Source organism: Schistocerca americana, chromosome 6 (assembly GCF_021461395.2).
Source record: "Schistocerca americana isolate TAMUIC-IGC-003095 chromosome 6, iqSchAmer2.1, whole genome shotgun sequence".
NCBI lineage: Eukaryota > Metazoa > Arthropoda > Insecta > Orthoptera > Acrididae > Schistocerca > Schistocerca americana.
This window is the reverse complement of record NC_060124.1, coordinates 275,741,975-275,757,244: the sequence shown is the minus strand read 5'-3', so window position 1 is coordinate 275,757,244 and position 15,270 is coordinate 275,741,975. Positions and strand designations below refer to the sequence as shown.

Sequence of the window (15,270 nt, the reverse complement as noted above, 5' to 3'; positions counted from 1 at the left end):
ATTTTTTTTAATAAAATATCTCTTTGTCTTATAACGAGGTAAAACACATATGTAGATAAGAAGCTATATCGCTGGTGCTAAACAAGTCTCGCTGGTTGTTTTAAAAAACGCTGATTTCTCTCTCTCTCTCTCTCTCTCTCTCTCTCTCTCTCTCTCTCTCTCTCTCTTCTCGTGACCTTCGTACTGGAAAGTCACAGAGGACTTGAGCGCCTCCCGTCGGTGGAAACTTGATCTCTAACAACTATTACTGTGAACAGAGTCAGAATGTTCTTATCTCATTACATAAACACATAAATCAATGATTTCTTGTGTAAGTGGCTCGATAATATACTAAGTAATATAATTGAGACACTGCTGATCCATATCAGAGTTATTGCACACTGCTCCTGAATATCGGCTCCCTGTACTCGACAGCCTTCCTGAAAAAAAAAAAAAATCTAATAATTAGTTCCTGGTCTCATTTAACCTTGAGTTACATTCTTGCGATTTGTATCTCGATTTTTAAAAGGATATGTCCTGACTGACTCCCTCATCATCACCCAGCCCAAACCACTAAGAACAGAAACTTGAAATTTGGATAAGCTATGAATTTTATACCGTAGGCGTCGTTTAAGAAGGGATTTTCGGAATTCCAACCTTAAAAGGGTGAAATAGGGATGAAGGGTTCATCTGAAAAACGTCGCTATTGAGCCAATTTTGAAGCTAAACCTACGAAAATTGGTATTTAGTTTCTTGGTCAGAAATAGACAGTTACGTGTTCCATTAGTTTTGGTAATTTTGACCCTATGGGGGAGAAATACTGGTTGCAAGCTTTTCTGAAAAAATGTCATTGTTAAGGAAGTATTAAAGTATTTTTAGAGCTACCTCTATGGACGTTGGTATTTGACCTCGCGGTTACAAATAAAAAAAATACGGGTTTTAGTGTTTTTGTAAATTGATACATTAAGGGGTGTAATAAGGGATGATATTTTGTATGAAAATGTTTTATTATCAAAGCATTTTAAAGCTAAATCTATTAAAATTTAATTTTGGCTTCTTTGTTAGTGAAAAGAACGTGTTTCACTGTTTTTGGAAATTCATCCCCTATAGGGATGTAAACGGGGGGATGGAAGTTTTTATGGAAATATTTCATTGTGTAAGCACTTTTGAAGCTAGATCTATGAACATATTTATTTTGCTTTTCTGTTAGAAATAAAACACACGATGTCACTGTTTTTGGAAATTCAACCCCTAAGGGGGTGAAATAGGGTCAGACAGGTTCACTGAGTCAGCAGTGCCCAGCCCAAACTGTTAAGGATAGAAACTTGAAGTTTGGAGAGGGTGTGAATCTTATACTGCAGGCACCGTTTAAGAAGGGATTGTCCGAAGTACCACTACTAATGGAGTGAAATACTGTAGACGATGAAAGGCTTTTCGAAAGTATGTCGCTATTAAGGGAATTTTGAGGAGAACTACGAAAACTGGTTTTGAGTTTCTCAGTCAGAAAATAAAAAATACGTGGTTCAACATTTTTGGCAGTTCAACCGCTAAGGCAGTTGGGTGAAAGATTTTTTTTTTGGAAAACAAATATCTTTTAGTAATTCTACAACTGTAGCAAATTTAACGAACTTAAGTTTTGTACTGTGATACGTTCCCGCTAGAGGCCGTAGCTTGCAGACGTAACTCTTCTGATTTACGGTCTGTACTTTATAGGCAGTGAAAATTGTTGAATCCCACTACCTTGTTTCTGAGGCATGTCTATAGTTACCTGTTGGCTAGTATCACGAGCTCGTGTTTACTAAATAATCAACGACCTGCCTCTGTGTTACAGGATAGGTGATTGTATCTCTTGTTAGCTGTGATCTTGTTAAAGATGGCTGAGTACCATGATGAAAGAAATTTTTAATATACGTTTCTAGTGCTGGTAGCGGCAATCGCCGTCGTATGTTAGAGAAGAAGGAATTATAGGTACTGCCGTCGCCTCTGCCACCGCCTCTGTCATAAATGTGAACCACCTTTTTCAGTCATTTTGATAATTACTGGCAATAGCCGATGTTTGATATTTGTGACAAAAATTAGTAAAATGTTCTCAGATATCTTTTCTGTTAATGCTAGCGTGAGAAAAGGTTGCATTCTGTCTCCACTGCTGTTCAACGCATACGTGTATAGTGAGCACAGTATGAGGGAGGTACTTGAAGACTGGTGAAAGGGCATCGTTTTAGAAGCCAGAAAAATTAATGACCTCGCGTATACAGGTGACACTCTGAACTGCAACAGATGGATGTGTCACTGCTTCTGTCTGTCTTCTGACTAAGATATCTACGAGTGTAATCCCGAAAGTAAGGTCTTTTATAAGTACATAGACCTGTTTATTTCTACATTGGTTTACCTCAGTTTACAGTTTGAACATTTATCTATTTTTCGACATAATCACCATTTCTGTCGATGCATTTTTGTAGACGGTGTGGTAGGTTTTGTATGCCCATGTCATACCAGCTCGCCGCCATGCTGCTCAGAAAGTTATGAACCTCTTATTTCACCTCGTCGTCGGAGTTGAATCGCTGAGACCACAATTAACGCTGACAGGCACTGTCCCCCCAAACGGGGAACTCAGAATCGGAGAAGAGGAATGTTGAGAAAGGGCGTACATATTCTCCACGACAACGCTCGTCCACACATCGCTCGGCAAACCGTTGCTCTCCTGCAACAGTTTCAGTAGAACACAGTCACCCACGCACCTTATAGTCCTGACTTGGCGCCCAGTGACTATAACCTGTTCCCTAGATTAAAAGAACATTTGGCCGGAAAGAGGTTTAGCTCCGACGTTGAGATGAAAGAAGAGGTTCATAACTTTCTGAACAGCATGGCGGCGAGCTGGTATGACATGGGCATAGAAAAACTGCCACAGCGTCTACAAAAACGCATCGACAGAAATGGTGATTATGTCGAAAAATAGCTAAATGTTCAAGCTGTAAAATGATGTAAACCATTGTAGAAATAAACAGATCTATGTAATTATAAAAAAATAGGGGAACTCACTTTTGGGATTACCCTCTTAAGTAAAATATTTTCTCAGGAGGTCGCGTATAAATAGTTTATTGGTGCAAAAATTTTCTGCGTAACTTGAATACCGCGACAAGAAAGAGAAAGCTCCAGTGACGACGAACGGAACAATTAATCTTTCCCAATAGTATGCTTTCAGTTAGGGAGAGCTACAAAGCAGTATGAGTTTATGCGACGATTCATCGTCGTATTTAAATGGTGGGGCCACGACATCAGGCCAGTGAGACGAATGATTGCGTCATTGTTCAGTGATAAATGACTGATCAGTTTCACAAAACACTTACGTAAAATGTACCCAAGAACGTGTAAATGATCTGTAAAACATTTCAGTGGGGTTCTGACGTGTAATAATGAATAGATAACGAAGAAACTGTTACAAGATTTCTGGTCTTTGTATTGCCGAACTATCAGCCCTCAATATTTTTCGTGTGGCCGCTGGAACAATAAAAATACATACGAAATGGTATTTTTCAAGACATGAACAGTTAAAGGTAAAGTGCTTTGAAATGAGTTAAAAAAATTAAAATAAAAGTTTTATTTATTTCATCTCAGAAACAGGATGAGATCCCCTGCGATACCTAAAGGGCAGGACAGATGATTTAATTTGTGGAAAGGGGCCAAAATGAGTGGCTGTCAGTTGCACTCGAACATACTACTTTATTCATCTGACAAACATTAAAAGAGCAAAGAAAACATTAAAAACAGAGCAAGCCAAATATTAATTTTTGAACTTCATTCGCGGCTAAATGCGCCATTCAATCTCACACCTCAAGGGAAAAACAACTTTAATTTAAAACCGGCTGAAGGCCAACCATTTAAGACTCAAAAACAAGAATTTGAATTTTAAAAGGCAGAAGGCCTCAGCTTAAAACATTTCTCTAAATTAGGCTGAAGGCCCAAACAATCTCACGCCTTAAGGGTAAAACAACTTTAATTTAAAATCGGCTAGAAGCCACACATAAACAAATAACAAGGACAAATAAGAAAAGACAGTACATCAAACGGCGCTCAGAAGTTTCTAAGGTTCGACCTCCAATTCAAACACTAACGCAGGCATTCGGCTCAACAATTCTCAATCCGACGGCAACCCAACCGACAGTCAGTCAATGGACCAAGCGACAAGATAACTTCCGCTCCACCCGGCCAGCGCACAACAGGGGTTCAATGAAGCAACGCAGAAGGTATCGGCGACCACAACGAATTACACATTCAGCTGTCAAACTACACGCCATGCTGGAGAGCCACAACACAACGAGGAAAATACACTGCCAGAATTTACGTCAACGGCCAGGGCAGCGTAACTGGCATGTTAACGGCCACAAGGCAGAAGATTCCGCTGGTGCACTTCGATTCAAAAATAAAGTTAAACTCCACAGGAGGGCGGCTAGAAATTCGGCAGCCTGAAAACACACGTTTTTGCTTGCAGGAATGTCCTAACAGCCCACAACAAAATTCAAACGATACAATGTGAACAGTTAGGGCTGGCTGGTAGATTAAGTAAAGACTTAACTTTCGTGTCTTGGATTGGTGAGCCACAGACCTTGTAGCAATGGGAGCAGCCCCTCACACACTGACTGCGCGTGGACGCCACCAGCGGCCCCGGCCAGACTCACACCACGGAGACATCCTCGCTGCTCCACGACAACCGTCCAACTGCCCGCACATGGCACAGCCGGAAACTATAAGCGCGAGGCCAAAGATAGTACAAGGGTGTGAATATCGATACACGCTGCTGCTGCGACTCGCGGACAGAGAGGATAACAGCATAATCGCGATAACCGCGGGAGACTAATCACAGAATAGCAACCAAGGTTTAATGTGAAGCATAACACGAGCTAGCCCCGGCTCACAGGAATTGTTACAGTTCAAGCACGTATTAGAAAAAAGCGCAGTGTGTGACCACTGCCTGTGTTCGACGTCAGTGTGTAGTAACCACAGACGGCACGTGGCAGTACTAGCAGTGGAGGATATACACTGATGAGCCACGACATTATGTTCACCGACCTACTAACGATATAAAACCGTCCAGCCGACAGCAGCGTGACCTCCGAGGAATAGCTGCTAGTCAAATATACGCACAGTGCATGTAGTTTAAGTGGATGTGCTATCCATGTGTAGAATGGGGAAGGTCCGCGATCTATTTCTGTTTGACCGAGGGCAGATTGTGATGCTCCGGAGGCTCGGCAGGAGCATTTTGAAAACTGCACGACTTGTCGGGTGTTCGAGGAGTGCTGAGGTGAGTGTCTTTGACACGTGGTGAAACCACGTCCAGACGTCATAGAGTTAGGCGGTCAGCCCTCATTACCGATGTCGGACCTCGTAGATTGGCCGACTGGTAAAGCAGGACAGGCGGCGATCTGTGGCGACTTTAATGATGGGCAGCGTACAGGTGTGTCTGAACACGTAGTGCGCCGAACACTCCTAACTATGCGCCTCCGCAGCCGACGAGCCATGCGAGTGCCAATGTTAAGGGGACCACACCCTGCCTATACAACCAATGTTAACTTAGGCATGTATTTGACCCATTTCTGAAAAAACTATTTGATGTAGGACCTTAATATCTTTACTGTATGTTACATGATGCTAATAGAGACAACTGTACTGAAATCTACTTTATCCATTTTGTAGATTTTAAGAAATACTTTTTAAAATTTATTAATAAAAAATATTAAGTTTTTTCTGCATAAAATATTTTTGTGAACTTCCTAATGGGGGAATATTAATGAATGTAGTACCAGAGGTGGCTTTTTATGTTATGCAGAGTCTATGAAAATTTCATTAATTTATCTATGATAGTTTCTGATATAATGGGGCATATGTTTGTGGGAAATTTACTTTAAAGAAAAACTTTTGAAATTTGTTACTTACAGTTAATTAAAACTGTCCTGCTGCGTATGATGGCCCTTCTTTGGCCTCTAGCAGGTCTTCCAGCTTCTTTTTCACCTTCCTGGATGTTTGTCTTGCTTTCTTGGCCATATTAGATGCAGACCTGTCTGCATCCGCTATCCTCATTTTACCGCAATGTTGCAGACCAGTGATCATATTTTCACCAGGATTAATACCCAGTTTTTTCAGTACCCAACACTTTCCAGTATTACTAAAACTGAATGTAATAACAATACCATGAAATCCTAGTTTCATTATCTCTCTCTATTCGTTTTGTCGGTTCCGACTCTTCGTGACCCCATGAAGCAAATCACGCCACGTCTTCCTGTCTTCCACTTTCTCCCGTAGACCTTCCAGGTTGGAACACATTGCTTCTGTGATGCCACCGATCCATCTCATCCTCTGACGTCCTCTTCTTCTACTTCCTTCAATCTTCCCTTGCATTAATGTTTTCTCCAGCGAGGCATGGCTTCGCATTGTGTGTCCAAAGTAGGTCAGCTTTTGTCTTAGCATTAGACCTTCCAGGGAGAAATCTAGTTTTATTTGCTCCAATATTGATCGGTTGGTTCTCTTTGCAGTCCCTGGAACTCTAATAAGTTTCCTCCAACACCACAATTCGAAGAAGTCAATTCTTCGCCGTTCAGCCTATCTAATGGTCCAGCTCTCACATCCATACATCACAACTGGAAAGACCATAGCCCTCACACCACGGATCTTTTTTGCTAGTGTTATACCTCTGGACCTTATAACCCTGTCAAAGTTTGACATCGCCTGTCTACCGAGCAACAGGCGTCCCCGGATTTTATGGCTGCAGTCGCCATCCGCAGAGATCTGGGAGCCGAGATAACTGAATGTGGTCATCACCTCCATGTTTCTCCTGCTATATCCCACTAATTGGTAGGTGTAGTTGCCATAATTTTCGGTTTCTTCACATTCAGCCTAAGACCGGCCTTTTGACTTTCGTCTTTCACCTTCAGCAAGAGTGTTCTCAATTCTTCTTCACTTTCTGCCAACAGGTTCGTATCATCCGCGAACCTAAGGTTGTTTACATTTATTCCAGATACTTCAATTCCTGTTTCTCATTCATCTAGTTCCGCATTCCTCATAACATGGTCTGCACACAGATTGAATAAGTACGGTGACAGTATGCAGCCTTGCCGGATCCCTTTCTGAATCTTTATCCATTTCGTTGTTCCATACATAGTTCTCACCGTGGCTTCTTGGTCAAGGTATAAACTCCGTATCAGATGTATGAGGTGATCTGGTACACCCATGTTTTTCAGTTGTTGTTGTTGTTGTTGTTGTGGTCCTCAGTCATGAGACTGGTTTGATGGAGCTCTCCATGCTACTCTATCCCGTGCAAGCTTCTTCAACTCCCAGTACTTGCTGCAACCTACATCCTTCTGAATCTGCTTAGTGTATTCATCTCTTGGTCTCCCTCTACGATTTTTAACCTCCACGCTGCCCTCCAATGCTAAATTTGTGATCCCTTGATGCCTCAGAACATGTCCTACCAACCGACCCCTTCTTCTAGTCAAGTTGTGCCACAAAGTCCTCTTCTCCTCAATCCTATTCAGTACCTCCTCATTAGTTATGTGATCTACCCAGCTAATCTTCAGCATTCTACTGTAGCACCACATTTCGAAAGCTTCTATTCTCTTCTTGTCCAAACTATTTATCGTCCATGTTTCACTTCCATGCATGGCTACACTCCATACAAATACTTTCGGAAACGACTTCCTGACAGTTAAATCTATACTCGATGTTAACAAATTTCTCTTCTTCAGAAACGCTTTCCTTGCCATTGCCAGTCTACATTTGATATCCTCTCTACTTCGACCATCAAGAGTTATTTTGCTCCCCATATAGCAAAACTCCTCTACTACTTTAAGTGTCTCATTTCCTAATCTAATTCCCGCAGCATCACCCGACTTAATTCGACTACATTCCATTATCCTCGTTTTGCTTTTGTTGATGTTCATCTTATATGCTCCTTTCAAGACACTGATCATTCCGTTCAACTGCGCTTCCAAGTCCTTTGCTGTCTCCTGTTTCTGACAGGATTACAATGTCATCGGCGAACCTCAAAGTTTTTACTTCTTCTCCATGGATTTTAATACCTACTCCGAATTTTTCTTTTGTTTCATTTACTGCTTGTTCAATATACAGATTGAATAACATCGGGGAGAGGCTACAGCCCTGTCTCACTCCCTTGCCAACCACTGCTTCCCTTTCATGCCCCTCGACTCTTATAACTGCTATCTGGTTTCTGTACAAATTGTAAATAGCCTTTAGCTCCCTATATTTTACCCCTGCCGCCTTTAGAATTTGAAAGAGGGTATTCCAGTCAACATTGTCAAAAGCTTTCTGTAAGTCCACAAATGCTAGAAATGTAGGTTTGCCTTTCCTTAATCTTTCTTCTAAAATAAGTCGTAAGGTCAGTATTGCCTCACGTGTTCCAACATTTATACGGAATCCAAACTGATTTTCCCGGAGGTCGGCTTCTACCAGTTTTTCCATTCGTCTGTAAAGAATTCGCGTTAGTATTTTGCAGCTGTGACTTATGAAACTGATAGTTCGGTAGTTTTCACATCTGTTAACACCTGCTTTCTTTGGGATTGGAATTATTATATTCTTCTTGAAGTCTGAGGGTATTTCGCCTGTTCCATAATTTGTTGTGATCGACGCAGTGAAAGGCTTTGGCGTAGTCAGTAAAGCAGAGGGATTCTCTTGCTTTTTCCATAATCTACCGAATGTTAGCAATTTGATCTCTAGTTCCTCTTCCTTTCCTAAATCCAGCTTGTTCTTCTGGTAGCTCTCGATCTAGATATTGGCGAAGTCTATTATGTAAGATTTTCAACATGACGTTGCTAGCATGTGAGATAAGTGCGATTGTTCGGTAATCTGAGCATTCTTTAGAACTTCCCGCCTTTGGAATGGGGATGAATACTGATCTTTTCCAGTCTTCTGGCCACTGCTGCGTGATCGATATTTTTTGACATATTGAGTGCAGCATTTTCACTGCATCCTTTCCAGTGACTTTAAACAATTCTGCTGGTATTTCATCATGTCCACTAGTCTTGTTATCAGTAATATTTTCAAGGGCCCACTGGGTTTCGCTCTCCAAAATATCTGGCTCTAGTTCTAAATTAACATTAACATCAGCAGTATGAGCCCCGTCATTATGGAGTTCTTTCTTGTATAGGTCTTCTACATATTCTTTCCTTAACATCCTCTGCTTCACTCAGATCTCTCGCGTTCCTGTTTTTGTCATTCCAATTTTTGCCTGGAATTTTCCTTTAATTTCTCTAATTTTCTTATAAAGATCTCTTTTCTTCCCCATTCCGTTACTATCTTCAACTTCCTTGCACTGCTCATTAAAGAATGTATTTTTATCTCTTCTAGCTAATTTCTGAAAATCTTTATTTAATTCTAACATAGTTGATCCATCTCCCTTGATTTTTGCTTTCCTTCATTCTTCTGCAACTTGCAATGCCTCAACAGATAGCCATCTAGCCTTCTTGCAGTTCCTTTTCTTGAGAATGTGTTCCTCTGCGGCCTCCTTGACAGTATTAGCTACTTCTGTCCACATCTCTTGAAAGCTTTTGTCCTCTAGCTCTAATACATTAAATCAGTTTTGCACCTCTACAGTGTAGTCGGAGGGTATAGAGTTAAGGACGTATCTGCAAGTTGGGATACTTTTTGCTACATTCTGAAGTTTCAGCCGAAATTTTGCAATCAGCAGCTCATGATCTGATCCGCAGTCAGCCCCAGGTCTTGTTGTAGCTGACTGAACCACGCTCTTCCACCTCTGATTTGGTTCCGGTGTTGGCCATCTGGCGAAGTCCAGGTATATAGGCGTCGTTTTGGTAGTTGAAACAGTATATTAGTAATTATCAATGAATTTTCTTGGCAAAATTCTAGGAGTCTCTGTCATGCTTCATTTGTTGTACCAAGACCACATTTCCCTGTTATACCTTCTACAGATTGATTTCCCACTTTTGCATTCCAATCTCCAACTATGAAGACGATATCCTTTTTTGGTGTTGACAGTTGTAATTCTTGTAAATCTCCATTGAACTGGTCAATAATTTCCTTTTCAGCATCGGTTGTTGGCGCATAAACTTGAAGTACTGTGATGTTGAGGGGTTGACCTTGAAGTCTGATGGACATCATTCTATCATTTTTATATTTGGATCCCATTACAGCTTTTCTCACTTTACCACTAACTATGAAAGCTACTCCATTACTTCTGTTGTTATCGTGTCCAGAATAATACACCATATGGCCATCCGAAGCAAATTCTCCCATGCCAGTCCACCTCACTTCACTTATTCCCAATATGTCGATGTTAATTTTCTCCATTTCTCTTTTCACTATGTCTAGTTTTCCTTGATACATGGATCTTACATTCCATGTTCCTATGTAGTGCTTCTCTTTGCACCATTTTACTCTTCGTGAAGCTCCTCTCAACCTGTTTCCCCCCGGAGATGCGATCGGAGAACTTGAAACTCCTGAACGTTTTCAGCTGAGTGAAACCATGGGGTTTCTTGGGATAGTTCAGTGGTGGTTTTCCGTTGCCTTCCACTGTCCTCCAACTCTTATCTGCTCACCGACTCAGTTTCCCGCTGGGGTTGGTTACCCAGCCTTCCGCTGAGTTGCTCGGCTTAACAGGGGCACCACGTGTAGGTAGGAAGTTGGAGAATGCCTACAAATACAGTTTTAGGAAGGCGTTTCCAAATTATGCTGTTGAAACATTCATTTGGGTTCTGTGACTGCCCATGCAGACATTTCCTTAGAAGGTCAGGATGAGCCAAGTCTCTGAAAATAGGTTTAATTACTGTAATAACAGCAGCAGGAAGAGAATGCTGGTGAGAATAAGATTCTCCAGTTGCCTGAGCCCTATTGCATCTCCACCACGAATTTTCTCCTGATGGACACAATCCATGACATGGCTTATCATCAGTAGAGGACTTATGGAAGAATATGGCCCAAACATCTCTCTTCATTGCCTCCAGGTTTTCTTTATTTATCCTAATTTCCTGCCCATAGTATACCTGCAAGTTTTCTGTAACAACTACTCGCAATCACACTTGAACAAAACTAACCGCGTGTTTGAAAGCGTGTTGTTTACAAACAGCAGAAACAAAAGAATACCGACCGTTGCATTCCAAGGATAGCCAATACACTCTGTAGTAAAAAAATTCTCTAACGTGCAATGTGGGGAATATAAATACCTAAAATATATGCAGAAAAGTGAGTGACAGAAAATTGGGCGTGGCACATAAACGCACGTGGTAGGAAAATGCTCTTTAAATGCTGGAAAAAAAAATTTCAGCAACATTCTTTTCAGAGTACTCAAATAAAAATGGCTCTGAGCACTATGGGACTTAACATCGGAGGTCATCAGTCCCCTAGAACTTAGAACTACTTAAACCTAACTAACCTAAGGACTTCACACACATCCATGCCCGTGGCAGGATTCGAACCTGCGACCGTAGGAGTCGCACGGTTCCGGACTGAAGTACTTAAATAAAACCTTAATCTATCGAAATATGATGAAAACCGATAATCGATTTTTTTCCACCTGAACCACGGTGTGGTCCCCTTAACATCACGACATCGGCAACTACGACTGAAATGTGCACTTGACCATTGGCACTGGACGCTGGCGCAGTGGTAGAGCGTTGCATGGTCTGATGAATCCCGATATCTTCTTCATGCCGATGGTAGCGGACGAATCCGTCGTCGTCCACGGCAATAGCTCGTTGAAGCCTGTACTGCAGCTCGTAGACAAGATGGCAGCGGCTCCATTACGATCTGGGGAACATTCACGTGGTCATCCGTAGGTCAAGCGGAGCTCGCGCAACGCACCATGACGGCCAAATATGGTACACTTGTAGCCGACCACGTACGCCCCTTCATGACGATAATGTTTCCCGACGGCAGTGGCATTTTTCAGCAAGACAATGCGCCATGTCGCAAGGCCAAGAGTGCTACGGGCCAATTCCAGCAACACAGTGTCGAGTTCCAGTTGATGTGGTGGCCGTCCAACTCGCCAGATCTGAACCCGATGAGTGATGTGATTGAACACGACGTCAAAGCTCATAGCTCCCTTCCCCAGAATTTACGGGAAGTAGGTAAGTTGTGTGTGCAGACGTGGTGCTAATTCCCTCCAGCGACTTATCAAGGCCTCACTACTTCGATGCCACGACGCGTCGCCACAGTTATCCGTGCCCCAGCTGGATTCTAGTAGGTAGACGATCATAATGTTCTGACTGATCAGTGTATAAAGCCTGTCGATGGGACGCTGGAAGTCGTTGTCATAATGTGGAAAAGAAGTGGTTTATCTGACGTCTAAAAGGGCATGATCATTGACTTTCGGGCCAAGGGCGAAAGCACTTTGTGGTGTTTCAAAAGTCTAATCAGGAAACATCGCGTTTCTTTACCGCTTGAGCGACGCCAGGTAGGAAATGTTAATATATATATTTATTTATTTGTAGTATGTTAAGTGGAGACTTGTTATTTAAAAAGATTTAGTTTCTTTTCCTTCATGTCGCGCTTGGCAGCAAGATGATCCAGTGGGGACTCCAGACGCGGCGGACGACGAGAGGTAACCACTATTGCATCGTGGTCGACGGCCGGCGGTTGGAAGAACCGTTGAAACATCATGCTGACCATTATTAAAGGATGTTTTATGTTTTTTTTTATTTTTATAAAATGAAAAGGAGTTCAATGTTGAATGTGGAATGATAAAGTTTGTAATTGGATGTTAATTGGTTATCAACTGTTACATAAACTTCGAGTTGGAAGTAAAAACAGTCAGTTGACTCTGTTGTTACGACATACATCGTAAATATTACTTATGTGTGAAATTTGCAAATTTTATTAAAATTCAGACTTCTTGAAGAGATTCTGGCAGAATTTTATCAGGAGTGTGGACGATCTTCAATAATTAACTACTTTAAAGTTTTGTTAATGAGAAGTCGACACGTATTGACATTTTGAAAATAATCGATACTGTGAAGTGTATCAAAATTCTGTTTTAAAACTTTATCGGCGATTGTGGTCAAGAAGATCGGTTTTAAAGTGGAATATTTTATTAAATGAGAACAAGATTGGTTCTGTAGTGACATTAATTAATTAGTTAAGGAAAAATTAGGAGAATTTCAATTTATTCTGGCAAAGATATCACGGAGTGTCAGACCACACAACGAACATATAGAAACTCGGTGACTTCGTGGAACTGTCAAAAATTTTTTTACGATAAAAGTTTTCTACAACAGGGACTGGTGAATTTTGCTGCGTCTATCCTTATCTTCTAGGTTGAATCTGCTACAGCTTAATATTTTCCTTTATGGATTTTTCGAGTAACTGGGAAAAGAACTTATAATTTGATATGCGACAGACCGTCGATATCGAGTACACGGTTAGGCTATTGTGAAGCCTGTTGGTTTGTAGATTGCCTTTCTTTCCCCTGCTGCAGACATCGTTGCTGAGTTGCTGCGACAGGATCGGTGGTTCAGCGCAACTTCCGAAAAGGCTAAGGTTGTTAACAGTTCGCGTGCTGCCGTGACTAACGTACAATGCGCGTGGCAAAATGGCGCTGTCCAAAACCGGCACGGAGGCAACTTTGGTGCCTCACTGCCCGTTAATGACAAGGGTGAACGACGGCTGCAGTGATGTGCGCGGGCGAATAGACGCGCAACTGTTAAACAACTGACCGCCAAAAAGAACCAAGAGGCTACCAACATTATCTAAAAATGGTTCAAATGGCTCTGAGCACTATGGGACTCAACATCTGAGGTCATCAGTCCCCTAGAACTTAGAACTACTTAAACCTAACTAACCTAAGGACATCACACATATCCATGCCCGAGGCAGGATTCGAACCTGCGACCGTAGCTGTCACGCGGTTCCAAACTGAAGCGCCTAGAACCGCACGGCCACACTGGCCGGCACCAACATTATTTCCTCAACGACTGTTCAGGAGCCTTCGCAGCAGGTGTCTGGTTCATGCACCCATGTTGACTGTTGTTCATTAGCGACGATGGCTGGAATTTATATACTAGTACCGAAACTGGAGGTCCATGAAGTGGCGACAGTTGATCTTTCGAGATGAATCACGTTTTATGCTTCATCGGGCAGATGACCATTGGGGTGTAAGACGTGAAATGTCTGAAAACGAACTCCCTGCAACAGTCGTCGGAAGGGCTCACCTCGCAGGGCATTCCCCGCGTGATCTCGTCGTTCTGGAAGGCACAGTGCATCAACACGTGTATGCATATCCTTGGGGACCACGTCGACCCTTACATGCAATTTGTTTCTCCTCGGCACGATGGCGTCTACCAGCAAGACTGTGCACCGTGTCAAACAACTCGTGGTTCGAAGAGCGTCTCGATGAGTTTACCGTACTCCCCTGGCCACCAGACTTCTCGGATTTAAGCTCAGTCGAGGATTCGTGGGAGCACCTCCACTGGGCTTTTCGCCCCATGGCTCCTCAACACAGGAACCAATCACAGCTGGCCACAGCGTTGGAATCTACAGCAGCTCCGCATCCCTGTCGGTTGTTTCCAGAACCTCATCGATGCTCTACCTGGACGTCTCGTAGCGGTGAGTCTACAGTGTATCAGCAGAAATCACTGCACTTGTATGTGGAAAGGGAAATTCTGAGATCTCTGTATTTAATATACTGGGTGATCAAAAAGTTGGTATAAATTTGAAAACTGAAAAATCACCGAATAATGTAGATAGAGAGGTACAAATTGAGACACACGCTTGGAATGACATAGGGTCTTATTAGATCAAAAAAAAAAAAAAAAAAATACAAAAGTTCAAAAAATGTCCGACAGATGGCGCTTCATCTGATCAGATAGCAATAATTAGCATAACAAAGTAAGACAAAGCAAAGATGATGTTCTTTACAGGAAATGCTCAATATCTCCACCATCATTCCTCAACAATAGCTGTAGTCGAGGAATAATGTTGTGAACAGCACTGTAAATCATGTCCGGAGTTATGGTGAGGCATTGGCGTCGGATGTTGTCTTTCAGCATCCCTAGAGATGTCGGTTGATCACGATTCACTTGCGACTTCAGGTAACCCCAAAGCCAATAATCGCACGGACTGAGGTCTGGGGACCTGGGAGGCCAAGCATGACGAAAGTGGCGACTGAGCACACGATCATCACCACACGACGCGCGCAAGAGATCTTTCACGCGTCTAGCAATATGGGGTGGAGCGCCATCCTGCATAGACATCGTACGCTCCAGCAGGTGTTTATCAACCAGGCTGGGGATGATGCGATTCTGTAACATATCGACGTACCTCTCACCCGTCACG

General features: G+C 42.4%; 1 pseudogene; it reads right to left on the bottom strand.

Moving 5' to 3' along the window:
- Window positions 1-330: 330 nt before the first annotated feature.
- Window positions 331-10,377, bottom strand: LOC124620090 (annotated as a pseudogene).
- Window positions 10,378-15,270: the final 4,893 nt, after the last annotated feature.